This window comes from Sinocyclocheilus anshuiensis, unplaced genomic scaffold (assembly GCF_001515605.1).
Source record: "Sinocyclocheilus anshuiensis isolate Anshui unplaced genomic scaffold, SAMN03320099.WGS_v1.1 scaffold542, whole genome shotgun sequence".
Taxonomy (NCBI): Eukaryota; Metazoa; Chordata; class Actinopteri; order Cypriniformes; family Cyprinidae; genus Sinocyclocheilus; species Sinocyclocheilus anshuiensis.
In genome coordinates this window covers 1,616,532-1,625,770 of record NW_015547685.1, presented here as the reverse complement: position 1 = coordinate 1,625,770, position 9,239 = coordinate 1,616,532, and the positions used below count along the sequence as shown (strand labels likewise).

Here is a 9,239-nt window from a genome sequence, read left to right as displayed (position 1 = left end):
CTCTGTTCTCTGTGCTCACATTTGCGCTTCGTGTGCGCTGCACGTAAACGGGGCGCAAGTTCTTTCCGTTCCTGCACTTAAATCGTTTTAAATCACATTAAAATGCAAACGCAGGAATCGTCAAGCAGAATTGAAATGCACGCGTCTTATCGAATACCCGGTTTTTGGAAATTGGGAACCGGTTTTAAAATGGAACTTGTTTTCGATACCAAACTTTTAAATATAACTAGTACCCCTTTGACTTGAAGATTTAGATGGAGGGTTTAGCTGTGTTCTGTCCCTCTCTATTCTATTTGTTTACACTCAAACAGCTCATGATGGCATTTTTGTAATTTTGATATTCTACTACTATTAAAATATTAATCAGTTTGGACATCTTTTTACCACGTTTACTGAAGAGCACTTTTGGGACTCAGTATGTATTTATGATACAAATGTAAATGACTGTAAATGAACCTAAAAAGCTGTTGCATGCCTTTCTCATAAGCACTCGCCTGTTAGCAATGCTAATATTATTTAACAAAGTTATTAATGAGATCATTTAAAAAGTAATATAGTGACTTGATTAAATGATCCTCTACGAAAATACAGTTTTATTGTGTCATTGATGTACTTTCAGGGAGGAACTTGTGAACAAATCTACTTCACACCACATCAATGAAAGCAGACGGGCAGACGACAATTACAGACGGTTTTATTGGATCAGGGTCAGATCTGAATTCTGCAGGTAGGTAGATCTCCAGGAACAGGATTGGGCAGCCCTGTTATATTGGTAATGTATGATGAATTTTGAACTGTACTGTTTTTATTGCAGGTTTTCTGGGATGACAGTTGAGGACATCAGCACATCAGATGTTGGCCTGGACAGCTGTACCTACAGTACACCACACTGACCTAAGCTTTTGCGCGGATGGCTGACTACTACCATGTTCTGTGAAGGTATTATTATAGCAAACCTGAGCAACTGTGACAGTGGAATTTGTAGTTGTAATGAATAGTCAGACATGCATATTGGTAAATTTGAAGTCACAGAGAAAAAGGTTTTTTTAGGACTTGCAATTTTTTAAATTTTTGTACTAATTCTCTTTAACAAACACAACACAACACAACGGTTACACCTTTTCAAATTCTGAGGTGCACAAATCCTATTCTACAAATCACAAATTAAGAAACTCGTGTGCTCACAGTTAGGGTAGCGTTGCTAAAGAGAATGTGGGGCAAAACACATTCACACACTCGAATCAAAAATGTAAATTTATGAGCAAGTTTTGCACATTTACATAGGTTATACAGTCGTAGTCAGAATTACTGGTAAATATGAACAAAGAAGCCTGTGAAAATAAATCTGCATCATTAATCCTTTTTGATAAAAGATCAAAAAGGGGGTGGGGGGAAGCTCATTAGGAAATAAATGTTTTTCTCTTATACACATCGGCCACAGTTAATGGCACCCTTTTATTCAGTACTTTTTGCAATCTCCTTTTGCCACAATAACAGCTCTGAGTCTCTCCTATAATGCCTGATGAGTTTGGAGATCACCTGACAGATCTTTGTGGAAAGTCTTTGGCCACTCAAATTATCCTCCTCACCTTGTATTAAGACAATATATACACGCATCCTCTTCCAGGGAGATTTGTGACATTTTATACAGTACATATTTATTTTTACAGGCTTCTTTGATCATATTTACTAAGGGTGCCAATAATTCTGACCACGAATGTTAGGTTAGATCTCACTTAGTCTAGCACAGTACACATACGTTTTTATTTATTATTATTAACCATGATTTTATCTACAAATACCACAGTTAAATTCTAATAAAGTCGAATAAATATGTCCAGTTCTAATAAACACACATTTCAGGAAAAAAGAATTCAATAATATGACCAAAATGAAATACAGCCCTACATAAATCTGGTATAACTGAGCCTGTGAATTTCTTAATTTGCGATTTGTAGAATAGGATTTATGCACCAATGAAGACTTTGAGAAGGTTTTGTTGAGTTTGTGAGAGAGAAAGAAACAAAATACAAGCTTGCAACTCCAAAAACATTTTCTTGATGACTTTACTGAAATATTCTCTACAAATACAAATTCCACTGTCACGTGCTTGGTTTTGTTACAGTAATACTGGGTACAATAGATGTACTGTATGCAAATATAACAAAGGGACATTAACAACTGAATATTCAGGGGATACAAACTTATCACCTTTAAGTAAAAATTGTCATTTTGAATCCAAAATATATCATTTACGTGATTTGTGTAGATCCAAAGAGTTGCCATTTTATATGAAAATATACAAAAGATAATCTTTTGAGGCACATCAAAAAAAAAATCACCCCCAAACACTTCACAACTTTAGAGAAAATGTAATAATGGAGTGATATGACATGTATAAAAAAGCAACTAAAAATTTACTTTATTGTCTTTGTCTGATATTTAATTGTGGGTTACATCATCACCTTTTTCAAACCTGACCTGATTAGTTCACATCCCTGATATTACAAAGAACTCAAGTTTTAATTGCAAATGAAAACCGATTCATCTGCTATGTACCTCTGTCTTCTTTATAAATCATCTTCTCACCCATATGTCTTTATTTTGTGGCACACAAAAGCAGAGACAGTCTCCGTCATAAAGCAATGATAGTGAACAGTGACTGAGGCTGTCAGTCTCTTAATGTTCTGCCTTGCATCTCCTTTTGTGCCCCACTGAAAATAAAAGTGAAACACATTGGTAATAACATGATATTTTTATTCTTAAGTGAATATAGCTTTTAATTTGTTGTGATGTGTGTTTAATAAATTATTACATATACAGGCTAATTTATCTAGTATTAAGTATGTGAGATTTTTAAAACAAGCTGACAATGTTAAGAGTAACATCATTTTACCCAAAATGAAATCAACATCGTTTTAACGTTAGGTAAGTGAACCAATGAGATCGATTTTACGTTGATTCTGTGACGTCGTTTCAACCAACTGAAAATCAACGTCGATTCAACGTTGGGTAAGCAAACCAATTGCGCCGATTTTCCGTTAGTTGAGAATGGCGTGCCTGACGTTGGATCAACGTGACCCCGACGAGCAAAACGATGCTGGATCGACGTCGGAGATCAACGTTGTTTCGACGCCACGGGAAACGTCGATTCTACGTTGATTCTATGTCAGTTTGCTATCTGGGCAGTTACCGATGGCTATGATTTTATGAAGAGGCCTACCGTTGTCTGATTGATTTTATAGTCTCAAGCATTCAGAAATCACAAAAAATAAAAATTAAGCAGTTTTATTACGATAAAACCATGGTTAATTTTGGTAAGGGTTGTGATGTCCACATGTTTTTTGTTGAAGAAATTAAAGAGGTTGTAGCATTTCTATAGCAAAAAGGTGGCCAAAAATTAAAAATTAAGTGGATAGTTGAATTAAATGTTTGGTCAATATTAAACAAGGATTTGATCGTCCTGTAAGTGTAACAACAGTAATGATCGGGCCTTTGGTGCCCTTTGCAGGCATTTGTAATAATGCAAATTGTTTATTTTGTATTACATTATGTATTTTTACAGTGTTATTCAATTAAACCATATGATTATTATTAATTAACCAATCATTATTGCCTCATTGTTTTTATATAATACAGAAAACTAGAATATTAAGTCAGATGCGTTGTTGGTGGTGGTGACATTATTACCGACATTAAAACACGTTACTACCATCAACAGTCAAAAAAGTTTCACAGGATTATGAACGTATAGCTACCTGAAAGTGATGCAAGGGCTTCATCTTGGGCTTTTTTATTTTTCTTTTCTCTGCGCCGGACTGCGCTGATGTCTTTTCTCTGATATAGCCTAACGTTAGTTGTCCATTAATTATGATGATGATCATTATACAGCCGCAAACATGAGGTGAGAGCGAGCGCGGGCGCAGATGCGCAGATATATATAATGTTTAGATTTTTATGTATGTATATGTTAATATTAATATAGAACGAAAGTTTTTTTTTTTTCAGCAACTGGGATGGTGCCCCCCTGGGAGTTGGTGCCCTACGCAAACTGCGTACTCTGAGCGGCGGTGCTGGGCCAGTACATGCCTGCACAATGCACATATGTGGCAAACTACATTTTAAGGCTGTGAACGGGAAGTTTACATCAGCAAATAATGAACAAAAGGACCTAGAAAAGTCAGTGAATCTAGTAAGATTCATCAAATGAGTTGGTGTGGGAAAGTACACTTGCTGCATTGAGGGCCGGACTCCTGATGTTTGTTCTGTAATGACTGCATGTGGCAGGTGTGTGGAGGGGAGGATTCTCATCCAGCTCTGTGATAGTGGATCAAAGCAGATCTCAGAGTCTCTCTGTCAGATACTATCATTAGGCCCCATCAGCCCTCCCCTACTGATCAGAAATGCAAGACAGGCCTCTTCATCTTGTATGAGCATGCGATCAATTTATAATGAGGTCTGTAGTGATTAATGAATTCCCAATAAAGCACCCTCTGCTCTGATGAATGTATGCAGGCCATCCCACCTAAACTGCTGTCCAAACAAGCATGGCTCACTGTTTCATCTCATTAGAGCTGAATGTCTTGGCAGGTCTGATTATATTTATTGGTGGAGCAGTGATTGTGTTTGTAATGGAATGGAATGTAAAAGTTTTGCTGGACTCTTGCTGTTTGCATTATTAAACAGGTTGAATTCTTTGTTTTACCTTAAAAAACCTTTATTAATTATCCATTTAAACACGTCAGGTGTTATATTTTGAACTGACTATTTTAAAAGAAACTTGCTCTAGTAACCATTCATTTACACGTAACAAATTCACATTCAGTAGCAATGCAGGAATACAGTTGCTTACCTGTCATTGTAGTAGCGTTGATTTACCATGTGGAGGAGCCCTTGTCAAACTGTTCCTGCTGTTTCTTCATCCATCACACAGTTCGTAGTGCAAAATAAACAAACATTATATACTAAGCAGAGAGTTCACTTAAATGTAGTAAACATAATGAACATTTTATTGGGTTTATGCAATTATGGGAAACTTATTTGAATAAACAGAGTTTAGTTTGGCACAGCAAAACTGATTTTTTAATTTTTTTAATTTTTTTTTTACAGGTCTTTGTTTATTGTTGGTCCATTGACAAATAGAATAATTACACAAATTTTGTAACCTTGCTACATTATATATAATGTAGCAAGGTTACAAAATTGGAGATAGAACTTGGACCTTTATAAGTACTTTATGAGTTAAAATGACAAGAAAGGATAAAAGATAAAAGGTGGTGAAATAAAATAGATATTAGTAATAAAATGGAATTTTTAAATAAAAAATAGTGACATGAGACATAGGACTGTGAAAAAAATAGTAATTATCAATGTGACATTATTGGAAAATTTCACGTTTGTGGGCAAAAATAAATAATGTAAATACACTTTAAAAGAAATAATTGTATTTTAGATTGATAAAAAATAATGTTCTGTTCACTTCATAACTTTATTTTTTACACAATGCTGGCAATTCAATCTTCTGCTTTAACTGGTATAAATTGAAAAGAATTTAGTTATTTTTTCAAATGCTACAACATAATCCATTTTACCCGTAGCTAGCTTATAGTTATTAATTAAATTAGTCACTTTTAGAGTAATAAGAGTTAACTTAAACATATTATAACATTGCTATATATTTATTTTACAGGAAATAAATGTATACATTTAGGGAAAAATAAATATATAATAGTGAGAACATACATTTTTTTTGGTGCATGCTATAATTAGGAATGCTTAGCAAACTGCCTAAACAAAAACCCACCCTCCATTTGTGATGCAGCGGTATAAATACACTGATATTAAGGCCCCCCCCCATTCTGTCCCATTCCATGTCTCTAGTGTTCGATAGGACCACCATCATTCTGCTGCCTGCGCTCACCGAATCTGCCTCCCACTTTATCTTCCATTAATGAGCTCCAATCAGATTGTGTATGAATAATCAATGGATAGTCAACAGCCGGAATGAACGCTCCTGAAGCCGAGCATGAATCTTGCTAATGGCACACATCCCCGGGATTTAATTAGGAATAATGCTCCGCTTGGGTGTACAGACCATCACATGGTTTGTTTGCTGCCGAATGTGAAAGGTAAACACGGAGGGGACAAAAAAACAGAGAGGTGTCATTTCCCTGAGGTGAGTGCTGGCCAATCTGCGGGAAACAACTGCTCATGCTCAATAATGCCTAGTACATATAGGACCACCATCATTCTGCTGCCTGCGCTCACCGAATCTGCCTCCCACTTTATCTTCCATTAATGAGCTCCAATCAGATTGTGTATGAATAATCAATGGATAGTCAACAGCCGGAATGAACGCTCCTGAAGCCGAGCATGAATCTTGCTAATGGCACACATCCCCGGGATTTAATTAGGAATAATGCTCCGCTTGGGTGTACAGACCATCACATGGTTTGTTTGCTGCCGAATGTGAAAGGTAAACACGGAGGGGACAAAAAAACAGAGAGGTGTCATTTCCCTGAGGTGAGTGCTGGCCAATCTGCGGGAAACAACTGCTCATGCTCAATAATGCCTAGTACATTAGTCTTCTTAAACACCTGGTCATGGCCATTTGGAAATGTTCATTAACCACTGGTGCAGAGTGAATAGGTGCAATAGTTCACTCCTGCTTAATTGAATGAGCTTGACTGTTGACTCTAAGAGCATTTCAGTGTTAAACATTAGGCCAAGTGCTAAAAGCCAAACCCACAATTATCTGTTTGGATTGGACATGAGAAAAGCGTAGGAATATTGTGTCATCAGACAAGATGGAGTATTGATTATATTAAAACCAATATAATGGGATATTATGGTAATCAGAGTCATTATTAAGGTTTATTCATATGTTTTCATATGTGGAATAATTATTATCATGTGGAAAATAAACCTTAATAATAATGATTGTATATGATTTGCAAAGTGAACAAATGAATTTGTTGGTCAGTCTTGAGGAAAATTACACTGTTATAGCATATGGGGAAATTTCAAAGAAACTTAAACTTTCAAAGGAACACTAAGCACTTACAATAAAAAAAAAAGAATATGAGCAATAATATCCACAGAACCAAATAGTCTAATATATTAGCTTGTATTGCAAAACTAATTTATATTCTCTCAGCGGCAGGCTGAACTGTAATTGTCCGGTATGTTTTCTGCTGAGTATTTTGAATGCTTGGCAGGCTGAGGAAAGAAGACCACCATTGTTTTTGTTCTAATTCAGCAGGCTGATGGAGAAAGCTAGGCCAGTCTGACAGGTTGAGGAAACCCGTAATGCTTTTCCTTCTCACAGACAGGCCTGCTGACAGCACCATTTACCTTACACAAAACCCATTTTAGCTTCGATGCCCAAACCATAACCTACAGAACATCTATGATCATAATTTAAGCTTATTTTACTTACTGTGACAAATGTAAAATGACATTTTTTTCTAAATGTATATATATATATATATATATATATATATATTTTTTTTTTATATGAGAAAACCCATATTGAATGTTTAAAAAAGCAATGTTAAATTTTAAATTCTCACATTTTTGTCAAATTCGAGTCCCACTCGGAGCGGGTGCGAGTAGGAGCTGAGGGGATTACATTGGTGCTGTGACCCGGATGGGAGTGAGGTTTAGGGTGGGTGAGTGTAACGGAGACCAGCTGGTTGGTGCTGTGCAGGTAAACTTCACTCCCTGAAGGGAGTCCTGAGAGGTGCACTAGTGACTGACACTAGAGGCTGAGGTATTTAGCCTCCTTGTTAGTGTGCCCGTCTCACATGCTGGTGATCCGGGTTTGAGTCCCTCTCGGAGTGGGTGCAAGTAGGACACGGGGAGATACATCAGCAGAACTTAAATTTATTTGTTTTACAGGACTCCTACATAAATATAGTGCATCAGTGCATCACTGTAGATAATATAACACATTTTATGTCTCACATTCATATCTGTATATTCTCACTATATACAGCTATATGTCAACAGCTGTGTGCTGCGAATGTGAAGCTCAGGTGGGCTTCATTCTTCTCAAGATATTGATTTAACAGGCGCAAATGATGATCTGTAATTAAATGGATATCACCCTGTTAACAGGGCTATCAGAGTGTACTGTCTTTCCCATTATTTATTATTTGGCATTTTATGATAAATGGTGGATAGCAGTCAAAGCTGATTACACACTGCACTAGAAGTGCAGATTACTGTCAAGAAGAAGACCGATTGACTTTATATTTACATACTAATGAGAAGGAGCACAAACTTACCAAAAAGAACACTGAGCATTCATAGGGTGTGCCATTTACAAAATAAAGCTGATGCCATGCAAATTTTAAATGAAACCTATTTAGAGTAATAAATGGAAGGGCCCCTTGGTAGACCACACTATTTGCATTTCCATTTTCAAATTAGGGTGTGTGACTCCTTGCGATGCTGGTGATGTTGCTGTAATTTCCAGAAAGTTTGTGCTAAGTATGACTCTCCTGACCTTCTCTGTAATTTACCATTTGTCTATTCAGGAAAGCAGCACTCAAGATCTATTATCTATGGAAACCATCATAAAGAAAGCGGGACAGAAATAAAGAATAAATCAAATTCCAGGAATATGGGGCTTAATATAATTCTTTAGTATATTTTTTATGTAATTTTTATACAGCTTCTCATCACGTTCCTAAGAATTCCTTCTTGTCTATACATATTTTTTCTATACATCTGCATGGTCTAGTAAAATCACATATGCAGTTTTCAAATAATTTGGATCATTGATTACAAATGCTTTGGGAAGCTCAATAACACCTGAATGTGATCCAGTGTGATCTATAAGAATTGCTCGCTAGTTTAAGCGATGAGTTCATAAAAATCAGTCAAAAGAGGATAATGTTGCACACAGAGGAGATTCATCCAGCCTCTATTTTTCAAAATGAGTTTGATGGACGCCAAACCATCGTGAAAGTGCTGTAGATGGGGCCAGCGTTCTGCAACATATTCTGACTCATCAAGCATAGCATTAATGCGCTGCAACTCATTGGGTGCTCTATGTTCAAGTGTATGAGGGGAAATAAAGGGAAAATTCTGAGTAGGAAACAGTATGTCTATTCAAAGCATGCATGCTTTCCAAACACTGCAGAGATGTAGGATATATTTATAATGGGAAATGGCTTACTATTTACTGAATACTGCACAATATACAATGCATATTGCCTACTGTTATTATTATA

The 9,239-nt window shown here is 36.2% G+C and overlaps 1 long non-coding RNA gene across 2 annotated transcripts in view; it reads left to right on the top strand.

The window, feature by feature from the left end:
• The window catches only part of LOC107703228 (uncharacterized), a 7,922-nt gene extending 6,828 nt beyond the window's left edge, over positions 1 to 1,094 (top strand). Inside the window, exons 2-3 of one of the 2 annotated variants that reach the window (XR_001635822.1) lie at positions 620 to 727; positions 815 to 1,094. This is a non-coding gene — a long non-coding RNA (uncharacterized LOC107703228). Of the gene's footprint in view, positions 1 to 619; positions 732 to 814 lie in introns of both variants that reach the window. The other variant, XR_001635821.1, reaches the window with a different exon arrangement.
• The last annotated feature ends 8,145 nt before the right edge of the window (positions 1,095 to 9,239 follow it).